The following is a 13,834-nucleotide window of genomic DNA, read 5'->3' on the forward strand; positions in this document are numbered from 1 at the left end:
GACAGGGTTTCTCCTTAGTGAAGCCATGCTGGCTGTCGCCAACCACGGCGCTCTTTTTCATGTGCCTCAGCGTGCTTTCCAGGAGAATCTGCTCCAAGATTTTGCCAGGCACAGAGGTGCCAAGCTGAGCAGCTCCAGAGAGGAGCCTCCACCCCGCAGCGAGGGGAAACGCAGCGTCCAAGGGCCTCAGTTCTGAGCGGCGAGAGCCACCGAGGGAGCCTCGAGCCCCTGACAGGCCTTGCCCAGAAGCCGGCAGCTCCGCTGAGGTGGGCAGGGACTCACAGGGGGCGGCGCCAGGAGTGCAGCCATTCCATTCCATTCCATTCCATTCCATTCCATTCCATTCCATTCCATTCCATTCCATTCCCTGCACTCACAATGAGTTGTATAATGATGAGACCATTATTATATAAAATTAAATTATAAATAATATAAATAAAACAAAATAATCATTAAAATTAAAAGAAATTTATTTATAAACAAAGTTATTTATCTTAGGTTAGGTTAGCTTAGCTTCGTTAATTTTAGCCTAGTTTAGTTTAGGTTATATATTCTTTTTCTAAATCTGTCAGAGCAGTGCTGTGGTGCTGTGACACATCGTGCTGATGTATCAGTAAAGAGCATCACTACTGTTGCCATCTGGAGGATGTGGCGGGTTCTAATAGTAGGGAGCTCTACCTTGAAAGGCACAGAGGCTCTCATCTGTCGGCCTGACCCAGTCTTGAGGAGGTGTGATGCCTAACAGGGGCACAGATCAGGGATGTTGCTGAGAGGCACCCTGGTCTAGTAAGTCCTGCTGACTGTTACCCACTTCTTGTGGTCCATGTGGGTGCCAGTGACATAGACAGCAGTAGCCTGGAGAACATTACGAAGGACTACAGAGCCCTGGCAGAGGTGGGTTAGGGGCTCTGGGGCTCAGATAGTTTTTTCATCAATCTTCCAGGTCAAAGGGGAGGACCCTGAAGAGGCCAGGTGGATTTCGCAGGTTAATAAATGGTGAGAACAGTGGTGCCATAGTCAGAGGTCTGGTTATTTAGGACATGGGACTCAATTTGGGAGGCCAGGTCTACTGGAGTCTGGTTCAGCTGGCCTGAGCGAGCTGCTTTGGTAGGAGACTTTCAAGTGGTGAACGCTCCATCCCTGGCAGTGTTCAAGGCCAGGTTGAATGGAGTCTTGGGTGACATGGTTTAGTGTGGTATCCCTGCCTGTGTTAGAGCTTTTGGAGCTAGATGATCTTAAGGTCCTTTTCAAGCCTAACTATTCCATGATTCTATGATTAGAGTTTTATGTTAATTGGTGATAAATTTTATTGATCGGAATTCCCCAAGTTGAGTGTGTGACTCAAAAATTCCAGCGAGTTTAAACTAACTGAACTAGTTTTGATCTCCCAGAAGCTTTATCTCACTTTTCACCTCCTGCTTTTATCAATCTTGATTTATTCTGTAATAGTTTAAAAAGCTCTTGTCCAAACTTGCATCATTAAAAAACATGGGGAAAATCCCAAGAGCGTGAAAATGACTGTTTCTGAAGGAAGTCGGTCACCTGTAGGAGAGCCAAAGGGGCACCACACACACAGATGGGGATATACAAAGGGAACAGCCCACTTTCAAAGAGGAGTCACAGTTACCTTTTGTCAAACACAAGGCATCAGTCAGCAGTAAATCAGAGAAAACGGGAGCTTCACAAGGCCCATCTGTGTTTTAAAAGTGGATGTGTGCATCTGAGTGACTTTCCCTGCCTGTCAAGAAGGAAGAAAACTGGACAGGTTTTGTAATGTCAGGTGGAAGGTGGCTGGGTCACCTGCACATCCACATGTGCACCATGACACTGCTCACCAGAGGTGTCTTTGCCATGGTCCCTGTCAGCAGAGGCATCTGCTGCACCCCCATCGCTTGAGTCCAGTGGGCCAGTCACCCTAAAACCCTTGGCAACCATAGTCAGTCACTCCCATCAGCTGTGAAGAATGGGTGAACCTCACAAAGCAAATTGACCATGTACCAGCGTCACTGTGTGCAAAGAAGCACTTCAGACTTCAGATGTTTCAAATATTCTGCACTGAAAAGGGAAATGATGATTTAATATAAAAATGGTTTCTAAGAATGTTTTTGTGCCAAAGCTGAACTTTATCAAGAAAGCTTTACAGATATATGCTAATTTTTATGGATCCCCATTTGCCTTCTTTTAATTCCTGATTCAAAATAGCACAGTCATCTAATTAGGGAGAAGAAATAATGCAAGGTGACCACTGTGCACTGAAAATAATAAGGAATTTGTGATCTAATGAATGAATTCCAAAAATACCGCAGACTGAAATAAACACATCTAAATTATCAGGAAAATTTAGAAATAATGAAAGATTTTTTTAGATGTAAATTCTGTACTGAAGTATTGAAGAGAAAGCTTTCCTAATCTGATAATTGATTTTCAGTGAATAATCTCACTTCCTCTACTAATTAAACAGCTCTGCATGGTCAACAAGTTATATTAGACAAACAAAAGGGAAAAGCAAAGGAAATGGATGCTCATCCAAAGATCAGCTAAGCAAAAATGCTAAGATGCTTTCCTTGAAAAAATGAAAGGAATATTCAAAGATGTCATGTATTATTACACATCCATTAGCATTAAGGGGAAAAATACAATTATGTGTGTTGATTGGTACTTGGGAGTTTAAGAAGCTTAATCAAAAACAAATATATATTTCTGATGCCAAGCAAGGGGCAAAACCTGTTTTGTGAATCCTTGCATCAGCAGCTCAGAAATGATATAAAGAGAAACTGGGCCTTTATCTTTGAAATACCCAGGCACTGAATATCAGTGAGGTCACCATAACATGTAAGTGACTGTAGTATAAATTCCTGGCAGTCAAATTTTAATCATCTGATTTAAGTTGGTATTTGAGAGACCAGGTACCTACATCCCTATTTTAAAAACAGCCTTAAAGCTTTAATCCTGCTCTCAATTCCAGCATATTAAACCAACTTCAGAGTAGTTATTTTGGATTCACGTTAGCACAAGTGAGATTCACATTGGAGACAGAGGCAGTTCACACTCTGTGTCATTCTCAACAGCAGAAAGACAGGGGTTGAAGCACACTGTAGAACACTGTAGAGTGAAATAACCGATTTTTTCTGGATTTTAATCTTACATATATTGTAAGATATTTTTAACATATATTCATTTGTTCATGTTCATCTAACTAAATAAAAACATTATTAACATCCAAAGCATATTATTTATTTGTAAACTCTGTTCTTATTAAAAAGAAAAAAAAGGGATAAAAAAAGAAGCTGCAAACTTTAATCGCCTGATAGCTTGGCCTAAGATGTGCTTCTTCATGTTATTTACAGAAATTACTGCTTGGCGCTGTAAAAGATGAAGAAACCCATTGAAAGTAGTAAAGAAATGTGGACTTAATAGTTTGTGTAGAAGTCATAGGACTTCTACAAGAAAGTGTAAACTTATGAAGAATGTCATGGTATATTGAGGGCTCCTATGGGAATTAATCAACTAACAGAAAGTCTGTAAAATGTCATTGAGTATCTATCTTCCCAGTTCATAGTGGGATCAGTTATTTCTCTGTGCTCTCTGCTAGGTGTTTCTCTGATCTGTTCTTCAAAACCTTTTCCATGTCAAATATTCTAGAGGTGCTTGCTTTTTCACAGTATATTTCTGTTTGCCTATGACATTTGTCACACCGTTTCTTGGAGATTTTCTAATTCCACAATAGGGTTCACTTAAATATCTAGTTAACGGTACACTTACACGCTGGCTGAATCACTTGTCTCCAGAGAACTATAAAATAAAAATTAACCACGTCCCCTGTTTTCCATTTTGATTAATCTGAGTTAAGTGGCTTAATTCAGAGTTGGAAAAATGCACAGATTACTGAGATTGTCTTTCGTAGATTACCTGCCATAGAAATCCAAGGTTTCTCCAAGGCTTTCTATACAGTATCCCACAGCCATCTGCTCTTAGAGAAACCAGTGCATCAATGGTTCCTCATGGAGGCTGGGGACTTGGCTGACAGACTGGGTTTGTCCAGCCTTCAGGGAAGAAGACTTAGGGGAGACTTTATCACCAATCTTAAAATATGTCTACAAAGAAGATGGAAACTCCATTTTTGCAAGGAGTCACATGGAAAAGACGAGGGATAAAGGGCACAAGTTAGCACTAGGGGGATTTCAATTAGACACAAGAGGAAAACTTTTCATAATAAGAACAATCAGTCATTGGCATAATCTCCTGAGGGAAGTTTTGGATTCCCCATCATTGGACACTTAAAATTTGCTTGGACGGGGTGCAGGGCCATCTTGTCTAGACCATGCTTTTGCCAAGAAAGGTTGGATCAACGACATCAGACAGCCCTCTTAACACCCTTGGGTGGATATTTTCAGGGCCCATTGACTTGTAGGGATCAAGTTCCTGTAATAGTTGATCACTTTCTTCATTTTCATGCCCATTACCAGGCAGGGTGACCTGACTGCTGTGCATATAGTTAGCACATGCTTGCTTTATTCAATACATAGTTCCTTGCTTTGTTTGTATTATAACATGTACTTGTGGAAGCCACACATATTCTGGAAAGGATCAAGTCCTAAGTGACTATTTTCTTGGGGCAGAAAAACAGTATCTGCACAGACTTTAAGTGAAAGAAGAAAAAAAAACACTAACAAAAAAGTATTGATTGTATCAGACTCAGTCACTTGACTCAACAACGTTTTTCTCTTCGTTTTGTGTTTGTAGAAATATGTTGGGCATGACAGAGGTATTCCAGTGTGAAATGAGAGCAAAGCAGTGATGAATCAGGCCCGTGATTTACGAGTTAGTCTGCCTAAATCCCACTGTTTGGGATTTCCCATCTTCTGTATGTCTTGCTAAATGGAAAATTTGCTATCACAGTGATGTTCAGGGAATAGTCTTTGCTTTCCCTATTAATTGGCTAAGCTAGTATATTGGCAGTTGCCACAGAGGCACTGATAAAATAGACCATATATAACATATATTGTAAAGTTTGTCTGGGATAAATAAAAAGGTCATGTCTATTTTCCTTATTGCTCTTCCCATATGTTTTGTATTTTCTGTCTCAATATTGTGCTCTTCCTTGTTTTCTACAGAGGTGTTTTTGCTAATAGTAGTATAAGGGTAATTTAGGAAGCTATTGAAGGAATTTGAGAACATTTAGCTGAAAAAGGAAAATGTCCAAAAAAAAAACCCTATAGAACCAGACAAAATGTCATTCATTCACAAGTTTTGTATTATATAAAATTGCATATATCACATTTGTACAATTTAAGAAAACAATTTGAAAAATGAGTCTATGATGGATAACAGAACTTTTCATCTCTGCCTCTAAGTGCACTTAGCAACTCTACTGTGTGATCCTAAAGCAGATGGAAGTCTTCTTAAGTTCTTGGACAAGGAAACACCCTCATCCTGCTGTCATTCTGTAATGCAGTCATACCCCAATATGTGCACTTGATAACAGCAAAATCTGAGAGAACAGATAAGCTAAGCATCAATGAAATATAGCAGACATTTTGATTTGAAAATCCAGGCAACTTTATGCTTCAGTAAGGAGACAATGCCTTAATTTCAGATCAACAAAAGGAACTGTTTCAGATTGAATCTTTATTTCTAGCAACCTTCAGCTTCCTCTTTGCTGTACTACCTAAAGTAATGAGCACCTCAAAGAAATATGAAGATAGTTCCTATGCTGCCAGGAACTTAGTGTGTCCATTAAATGAGATGCATTTCTTTGACCTCATAGGGTTACTTCGAGGAAAGAATCTCAGCCTGAAATTCAGTGGTTTATGAAGGCAGCCCCTGTCCAGCCTGCCAGCTATTGGGAATACCCTTCTGGGACACATAGTTGTCCCCACACATGTTACAGAGCCAATACCTGCTACCAATTTCACAGCAGGTAGCTACTGCCTTTGAAACCCTGTCTTACCCACGTACAGCATAAAGGAAATCACCTTTTCTGCATAAGCAGAAAACTTTCTGCCTGGTTTCTGCTGGAAACAGAGTTGTTTCTTCCATTTACCAAGGAAAAAAGCTGCACGTTGTGCACATTGCACACATGCCTTGTCAAGTTGTACAGTTCACATAGCATCTCTTCAAGCATCAGTGTCTGCTGAGTAGTTAAGGTTACAAAGGCATGAGCAGAATAATGTGAGCCTGAATAAAATACTGCCTTACTACTCCAAAACCCACAATCAGGGTGCTTGATATTCACTCAGAAAAGAAGCAGTCTTATGATCCCAGCTTGTGTAACTGACACTGGCTGCCTTTTTTAGGCTCTTTCTTCTGCTTGCACCAACAGGCTTTTACCTCCTGGTACCTGAACAGCTAGTGAGAATAGTTTCTGTTCCTGCTTGGTACTGAGCTGCCTCACTCTGTCATGCCTCGGGCAGAGCTTTCCCAGGAGGATGGCTGCTAGACAAGAGCCCACTGTGACACAGAAAGCTCAGCCTGTAATTGCTTTCTCCTGTACTCCAGATAGTCATTCAGAAACATAGGGCCTGATACACTGCCTACTCCATCCTTTCTGTGTTGCTCTGTTGGTAAGCGGAAACAAGATCCTATTTCTTTCCTTCCTCTTCCAAACCCTACTTTCCTAATGTAGTCCTCCCAGGCTGGTGGTGCCCTTCACCATTCCAGAACTGGTGTGAACAGTGCTGGCACTGCTGTCACACACCACTCTGGGGAGCAGAGTGACAGAATGGGTGAAGCAGGGAGGTGGATCTTCAAGCTGTTCATAACCACCTACCTGCAACCCTGCAACCAGCTGGGCATTTCCCAAGCTGAAGATCCTCACTTAGCAGAGAAGTGAGCAACTTGGATCTTTATAAAGCAAGGCTTTTAAAAGTCTGGAGAGAGTGAACAGTGTCAAGCCTGAAACTTAAACCTTGCACTTGCAGTTTTTGCCTCTCCCACCATGAAAACTCATGTTCCGTGCACAACAGGTAAAACAAATCTGCATCAGATTTGGACATATTTTTGTATATATTTCACTAATAAGTGTCAGGTAAAAGGAAAACTGATTATTTCACTCAGTGCTGTCCTGATGTACCTTCTTTCTCTAGGTACCAGTTATTTGAACCTGCCCTCTGTTGTCTCACAAGCTGTTGATGATTACATCTAATATGTTATCTTTTAAACACAGCATGAAACTAATTACTGCCACCCATATCTCTAGGCACCTTGGCTGCAGCTCTGATTACTCTTAGCTCTAGATCAAGAAACCCCACTGACGCCTGATTTGATAAATTCTTCATTTATAGATTTTGTCTGTGCTGTGTCTGTACTTCAGACACATCATTTAGGCAAGGTAATACAGTCAAGGACATTTGTTCAACCTAAGCCCAACCATCCATTTCCCACTTTCTCAAAATGTTTTGTAACCGGATCTCCACAGGAACTTTGTCCTCAAAGCTTTGTCAGTCATCCTGAAGCAATGCCAGTGACCTCAGCAAGTCTCAACTACCTGTGAATGGATATGATGCCTTTAAGAAAAGGCCCTTTTCTGTGTCTCCTTTGGAGATTCAGTTTTGCTGCTGCATATTAAGGCTTCAACCTTCCTTTTGGGGTTATTTTAGCTTATTATTTATTCAGTGTCCATGGACAAGCTGTCCTGAGTGCAGTGTGCCTCTTGCATTGCAGTGACAGGGTGTCCACAAGGTCCCATGGCAGGTGGTGGTCCTACACTGTGGCAGCTCTCTGGCAGTAAGAGGGGCTGAGGAAACCTGAGGAAACACCAGAGAACTCTAAGCAGCAGCCCTCTTTCACAGGAGCCATTCTCAAAAGCTTCAGCAAAATGTAAATAGTTCATACTGTTTGAAAGTGGTAGGGAAGGACGGTCTCTTGGATGACAGTAGGTTGTTCAGTTCCTAGAATACAGCAACATCCAAACAGCAAGATTATCTGTATATCCCTGTAAGAAGAAAAAATTAAAAAAAAAAATTAAAAGAAAAAAAGGAAAAAAGTATAGGAACTGGTATGTATTTGTCAAGGGGAAGCTGTGTTAGACTGATCTAATTTCCTGTGGCCACAGGGTTTGGGTCTGTGCAGTTAGAGGCAAAGCACTGTTGTCTTGCGTCTTAGTTTAGTAAAGCTTTTGCAGTATATCACACAGATTCTCATAAGGAAATTGGGAAAACATGGTATAGGAGGGGTGAAAAAAAGATTGGGAATGCTTCCACTGGGCCAGAAATGGAAGGAGAAGCCAAGGGTATAGGTTCTGTCTTGTCATTGGTGCTATTTGGTGTTTTTGTTAGTGTCCTGAAAAACAGGTAACAGCATGGTCGTTCAGCAAGGCACTGCAGGGCACATCTAGATCTCAGAATCAGAAAGTGCACTAAGAGTCATCAACTGTGCACAAGGGTGCTGCAGGATGGGATAATGAATATATAAATTTATCAGGAGTAGGTCAAGAAGTAATAAGCTTAAGGGAGATGTGAATTACATAGATGTGAATTTCAGGACTGCGAACAGTGAGACTGTAGAACAACTTCCCAGTGAGGCCATGCAGTACACATCTTGGAAAGTTTACCAACAAACAAACTTTACATGGGCTCCCTGCTCCTTCTTTTTTTCTTTTTTTTCCTCTCTCTCTCTTTCCTTCATTTGATTTTTCCTTTTGTTTGCTCCCTTCCATCTTGCAGGATGGGAGGATGACACCTTCAGGTTTCTTCCAGCTCAATGACAGCATACAAGCCCAGAGGTGCTGAACATAACCATTACTTTCAAGAGCTGAAGGAAGTGAGAGAGATTTGAGTGAAGTTATGGATACATCTGACAGGTATCGTCACCCTGAGGGGATTAGCAAAAGACATTTAATTTTCACTTATCAACAACAGCCTTGCTTGCCCTACAGGGAAACATGTAAACATGTGAGCCCTTTTCAAGACCTACCATTTAATTGCTTTGAGCTATCCATTCAGTGCTGCCTTTCACCTTCACTGTCTCTGAGAGTGCCCCTGCCTCATGCATGTATCCAGTCTCCCAAATGTTATGTACAGCAGTGAAGCATGTTAGGGTGACTTTAGGGTGATCTCTCTTCAGATATCCCAGTGAAGGCAGGGCCTCTGGGACTCTCTGGCTTCCATTCTCCCAGCTGCAGCAATCTTCACTGCGCTTGATTGTGGACAGGTAATGACCAGGCAGACACATCTACCCAGTGCATGGACAAGTGTGGTCTGGAGGAGCACAGCACTGCCACCCCTCTGTACATCATGGGTCACCCAAGGACCCCCTTGCCACCTCCCCTCCACCACAGCCTGGGAGCATAGGAACCAGAGGGCATGCACTTTATCTGCTTTGGAGATAGTGATTTCCACCTCCTCTGGGACAGTCACAAGTCCCATAGCAGAGCACATAACAACTGTCAGAAAAGGCAAACAGAGCCATGCCACTTCTCACGGTGCCATGCTATGATGTGTTTCAACAGGACCCTGGCAAGCTGCAGTGCCACCCTGACAAGAGCTGACATAAATGTTACACTATAGGATATTTCTGAAAAAAGAGTTTGTATTCTCATTCCTCTGAGTCTCAGCACTGGAAACTTGGCATAGCTTTACAAAGGATTGTCAGAAACAGGTTTGTTTTTTACTATTTGGAGAGGATATGAGCCACCTAGCTAAAATGCTCTTTACATGGCATAAAAAAAGCCAACTCAAAACCTGCTAAAGCATGTTTAAATCTGATTTTATTTCTCATTTCTGCTGTTTTCTAGGGATGAAATCATGCTTTTAATGCCCTGGGTGTAGATGATTCTGAGGTGTGTGCCCCAGAGATGCTCAGAGAACAAACTTTGCTTCCTGAAGATACAGAGCCCAAGGACCCTCTAGAGTAAGTGGCCAGGCCACACGTTCAATTCACTGATCTGCTATAGGTCAAAGAGAAGCTAATCATGTGATACTGTGTAGGATGTAACATCATTACTGTTATTCATGTTTGTTGTGCTAGTGTCTTAAGACCATCCATGGACAGATCCTCATTGTACAAGATTAGCTGACAGTCCCTGACACATAGAAGTTACAGTTCAATAGCCAGAGAAGAGGTTGGGAAAAAAGCATCTAACACACACAAGCAGAAACATTCATCCATCATATTGATCTCACAGTGCTTTCTTTCTGTCTCTGTGTGTAGCTTAAATAAGCATGGCTAAGATAAATGGAAAAATGAACACAGGTACATGAAAGAGAGAAGATAAGACAAGAGCAAGAGACTCAAAATGCATTTTAAAAACTTGAATTTCTCTTTGACCCAGAAACCCTATTTTTCACCTAGAATCCAATCCATGTTTGCACACATGTTCTGCAGTCACAGCCCCATCCACCTGGGGAGGGCTTGCGGAGTTTGTTGCATGCAAAGTGCAGGTTGTCTGTCAGCCATGCAGGTTTAGAAGTTGTTCTACCTATTTAGGTCTTTCATCCAGCCACAGGAGCACAGCTCCTAGTTTGATTTCTATTGCTGGCAAGTATCCATCCATCAGTCCCATCTGTTATGCTTAGCCTGCCTGACACACACAGCACGCTCAGTCCTCAGGGTGGGCTGACAAAGGGCTGGTGCACAGTTGCATTTCCTACCAGTGACTGAAATGTATATAGCAGCATTTTCTGTGGATGGAAAACGGGAGAATACCCAAATGTCAAGGAGAAGTTTGACGTCAATGCTTCTGAAAGTCAGTACTTCACAGACAAGATGGCAACTGCATTTAGACTTTTTTAATAGTTCTATTCTTAATCCTGCCTCCAGAACAGGTCTCCTACCATTGTGTCTGTTAGGGTATTTCCAAGTTCTCTGTCATCTGGGGATGTTCAGTGAGTTTTCTCCTATCTGTTTTTTGTGTGCAAAAGGCATGACAGAAATCCACATGGGTATTCAGCAACTTTGAGTTTTGTTGGTTTTCAGCTTGTGCAAACTCAGTTTCTCATGAGCCTTCCTTCACATCAGCTACCAGTACCATCTACATGGTAATTTGTTCATACAGAAGATTTATTTCTAATACTTAAATTGCTTGTGAAAGAGGTGGTATCCAGTTCTCCCATGATGCCTTTAACTATTGCACAAGCAACTGTCTTGAAGTGCTGCAAGTGATGTGGAGAAGTTACCCCAGCTGGTGAAAGCACTGTTACTGAGGCCTAAGAACCCGAGAAGTGTGACATCTAGCTCTTGCAGTTGTATAAGGGCAGTATTAGGAAGCCTTAAAACACAACTGGTAATAGATCAACAATGAGAAAAATTACATCTGTCATCACATGAGGTTTGCAGAAGATACTCAAATCATCATGGGGAGGAAACTGAGTGGATGGGGCAAATGCCCACATATAATAAAACACTAACTGAATAAAGGTATTCCTAGTGATTATAACATCTGTATGCTAAATGTGCTTAAAACAATGTAAAGCAGGTGTGTGATAGAAGATGGTGACCAAGGAGAGCACATTACGCAATGTAGGGAAGATGGAATATATATATAAAGGAAAACCTCTCTTTGAACATATGCTGCTGAACAGCCAGACTCCACCCTGTGTTGCCTGACCACTGGCACAAAGTATACCTATAGCTTTTTCCCATTGTGCCATGGTATGGGAACCTGTTCAATGAACCTGGCATGCAGCTAAACTTTGCAGTTTGTGGAGGCTAACTCATGGGTTAAGATTTGGGACTGCAACAGCTGACTGTGGCAAGAATGAAGCATCCCCATCATGGAGTGTGGACCAGGGGACACCCTGTGCTGCCTGCATGTCCCCAACCCTCACATTCTGGAAAAGGCTGCATAGAGCCCAAAGACTGTCAGATCTGCCAGTCCAAACCTTTTGAGAAACCCCCAGCTCTTGTTTCCACCCCCATAACTCTGTTGGCCAGCTCCATAGATCCATCTGCCGTGTTCCTTGTCCTCACAAGCAGACTCTGCCATTCTCTCATTAAACCAGCCATGAACTGATTTCCACACAGCAGTGCAGCAGACCTGCATGCAGCTTCTAGCAAGGCTATAGCTGAATGACACCTTACATCCATGTAGTAGGTTTTTATTCCCATCCTCAGTGTAATGCAGTTTCTTTTAAAGTGCAGAGCTACCTTAAAGATACTAGCCTAGTTAAAGCAGCATGAATATCAATTGTATGAAAACCAAGCAGGTTTCCTAGTAAGATTTGGCACCTGACAGCAGCTCTGAACAGCAGTTCCCCTTTGTGGAAGACTAACAGGGCTGTATCCCTTGGTTCCACATGAAAATTTGCACAGCTTATTGTATTAATCAGTTTTCTCCAGGTCATGGCTCCTTCCACACCTTTTCATTTGTCACACAGGAAAACATATGTCTCTTCTTCATCGCTTTGTATTTTCCAAATTCATGTATGGATCCCATTGCACACCACTTGCAAGCTGTTGTTTATTAAAGCAGTGAGGTCCAGGTTTTTCTTCCATCTTTGTGCGAGCCCAGGCAAGTGAGCTATGTAGAGATGCAGTCCATCTCATGCTTCATGGATTCTTGCCTATACACTGGTTGGGTTTTGTGTGACCTCCATGCACATGTGCAACAAGCTTGATGACTAGAGGAAAAAATCCCCCTTCTTATGAGTGAGTTCTGCAAGGCAATTAAAGCTGGTCAGGTGAACATTAAAAGCATCCTGCAGTTCTGTGTCCCTGTAATTAGTGGTTGGCAGACAGTCAGAGAGGAAGGAGTTAATGGCTCCATGTCTTCTCAAGGCACTGTGCCCCCAAGAAAGGCCTGGTAAATGAGGAATAACCGAAGGAGAGCAAGGTATCATCCAAAGGAACACCAAGCAGAAGTGCCCGTGTTGCTTCATCATCTGCACAGATCATCGGGTTCAGTGGGTTTCCAAGGCTGCAGATCTTCTTTGCTGGGGACATCTCCTTTTTCTGAGAGAAATACATTGTAGCAGTATTCAGGATGAAATCTGTGGGATTTAATGTGCTTTACCATTCTCATGGGCTCCCTAAGCCCCAAACCAGTGATTGTCTTGAGAAAATCATCAGTCGGCAGTGCTGCACTGAAAACGCCAATTAAGCAGCATAGTGAGAAGGAAGAGGGAACACACTTAGAAAAAGGGCTGTTGTGAAAAATGCAAGGTGAAATGGATTACCTCTCTTCTTGCCTTTAGTGGCTGCAACCCAAATGTCATATTTTGTCAGTTCTGGACAGGGTAAGGAAGGAAACCCAGCTCTAATGTCTGATACATATTTTCTATGGTTTCATAAGGTATTTTGCCTCAGTCGGTCTGGTCTTTATACGACAGCCTGTCTAATGAAGTCATTCTGTTGTCCTTTTCAACAGTTTTGAAGTACAGCATGTGTTGATTATCTCAGCTGAACGAATCTGAGTTCATTTAGAAGTTGCTTTGTTTTGACATTTTTTTTTTTCATTTCTTTGTTCCTCCCTTCTCTGTCTAAAGCACACAAAATTGTTTGTAGAGGGAAAAACATAAACAGTGTGATTTAGTATGATAAAGAACAGCTTGTTAAAAATGTGCTTTTGGTGTATGTGGAACATAAGCTTTTCCTCTTTCTATCATGCCTTAGTACAGAAAGTGTTAGCTGAGGTTGCTCTGGGACTTTATAAACCCCACTTTTCTTCTGTCTGTAAAAGCCTGAAAAATTATTCTTTTCAGTTGAAATGATGTGCATTTTCCTTTAAGATGAAGACAACATTTTGCTAAAGTTTGAGTAAAACTCACACACTTATTTTTTAGTTTTATGAAAATCATTAATATTTTTGGAAACAAATCTTTTTTCAATGATTTGCCGTGACAGAAAATCTATTCATTTTTTCCTTTCTTTTTTTTTTTTATCCAGCTCAAAGGAAGAC

Source organism: Pezoporus occidentalis, unplaced genomic scaffold (assembly GCF_034315485.1).
Source record: "Pezoporus occidentalis ecotype Australia unplaced genomic scaffold, CSIRO_AGI_Poc_V1 ctg7, whole genome shotgun sequence".
In the NCBI taxonomy this organism is placed as follows: Eukaryota; Metazoa; Chordata; class Aves; order Psittaciformes; family Psittacidae; genus Pezoporus; species Pezoporus occidentalis.